The following is a 2,183-nucleotide window of genomic DNA, read 5'->3' as shown; positions in this document are numbered from 1 at the left end:
GTCCAGGCCAATCCATGCAGGCCTGTCATTTCAGCAGCGGAACTGCTGAGGGCTCCTCTCCCTCCCAGCTGCCTGCGTATCGAGTGCCTGCATTTTTCTCTCCTCTCTTCTGATGGCCCCGACTACAGCCACGCAGAGGCCAAACTATGATGGGGATAATATCTGTTATTTGGCCTCGGCCAGAGCTGTGGCCCACACTGCACTACCATTAAAGGACATTAGTGTGTATGTGGGTGAGTGAAGGAAAAAGAGAGAGAGCGAGAGAGAGAGAGAGAGAGAGAGAGAGAGAGAGAGAGGAAGACACGGTCTATGTCTGTGGTGGAGCTTGTGAGTCCAGTGAGCACACACAAACACATATTGCTGGAGAAAGAGTAGGGACGAAAATCGCCGTGCAGATGTTCTCGATTGTGGTGATCCAATATCCTCTTCTGTTCCGCTGTTTTTTTGTTTTTTTTTTAAAGAGGGCTGTTAAACAGCTCCCCGGGGGGCTGCGCACAGAGAGATTCTCACAGTGATAGAGCTCCACTGGGTCCTCTGAGGGTTACCCTGCTTTATTTTGGACTGAGTTTGCTCTCCTCTGGGTTTCGGAGTAGGTCATGTGACTCCCAGTATACTGCAGTATGCTGTTGGGAGCAATGCATGTCATCTGCTGTTTTGTAAAGGACATTGATTTACAGTGATAAATAGGTAATTAGACAGTACTGTGTAAAAGTCTGAGACCACCCTTCATTTGCTTAAATTCCAGACAAAATGGCCTTAGGACATTTAGCTGAAATGAAGGGTGGTCTCTGACTTTTGCACAGTACTGTATATCATGCCTTACAGAAGAATGGGTTGAAAATAAAGATTACAGTCTCTAAACCATAAGTATACGCTGACACACCACTAACAAGTCAATGTAAAAATGTGTTCATGTAGTTACACTTAACAACTCCAAACCTTTCTTTCACTGCTGTGTGTGTGTGTGTGTGTGTGTGTGTGTGTGTGGGTGGGTGTGTGTGTGTGTGTGTGTGTACAAGAGCGTGTAAGTAATCCTTGGTGGTTAAAGGCTGGAAACAGGAAAGGCTGTTGCATTCCTTGCATTTTTCAAAATGTTGCAAATTGCTGAACACATCGATTTGGCCGGACGTAGCTACCAAGCTGGGGGCAGGGGTGTGATGAGGGGAGAGCAGGACTGAGTTTCTGCTCACTAAATCATGTTCCATATTTCAGGCCCATTCATGACAGACAGTATTAATAAATACATACAATCAGCCATCACAAACTTCAAAATATATAGAAAAATCTGTCTGTTGACCAATATTTCTAAATGTTTGTATAATCCCATGCTTAAGAATGTGAACAAAGTCATTCAGAGTGATTTGATGTGATTTCTTTACCATGATAGTGATAAGGACCAGTGATCCCAATGTCTACAACACACTTTTATTTACTATCCAAAGTGACCAGTGAAACTGCACGTGACTCCTGAGTTTACAAATGCTGACAATAGCAAAATAAATAAAATAAATAGTGGTAAATCAGAAAAAAAGTTTTCCTTGGAGAATATTTGGCCTTACAGCACCCTGCATGCACCTCTTTGCCTTGATTGTTCTTAGAGCACATTTTTGGCTAAAAACTATCATAAAACAAAGCTTCAGGCATCAGGCAGCTTTTTCCAACGTGCACCATTTCATGCCATAACTTTCTATGATGTAGCTTTTCGAGTCATCGAATGCTTCAAACAGCCTCTGTTCTTCTGGCAAGGCTTTATACCAGATGTTGGAACATGGCTGTGAGGATTTGACTGCATTCAGCCATACAGCATTAGTGAGGTGAGGTACTGATGTTGAATGATTAGTTCTGGATCTACCATGGAGGTACTGGATGTCACTCCATCACTCCAAAGAACACAGTTGCACTGCTCCATAGCCCAATGCCAGGAGGCTTTATACCACTTTAGCCAACACCTGTCAATAAATAAAAATCAGGTTCTGTAGTCAACTGTAGTGGAACTTCAAATCCAGCAACTACCAGCACAGAATCTGAAGTATATTAGGTGCTTCTATTTTTGGGATTCTTTTAGTGCAAAATACAGTGTTAAGTTCAAAAAGAGACAGAAAACTAGAGCAGCAGTCCAGGTGCTGAACCAACACAACAGAATGAAATCAAACACAAAAAGAAAATGGCTAAAGCTTAAAGTG

Source organism: Pygocentrus nattereri, chromosome 16 (assembly GCF_015220715.1).
Source record: "Pygocentrus nattereri isolate fPygNat1 chromosome 16, fPygNat1.pri, whole genome shotgun sequence".
Lineage (NCBI taxonomy): Eukaryota > Metazoa > Chordata > Actinopteri > Characiformes > Serrasalmidae > Pygocentrus > Pygocentrus nattereri.
This window is presented reverse-complemented; position numbering follows the sequence as displayed.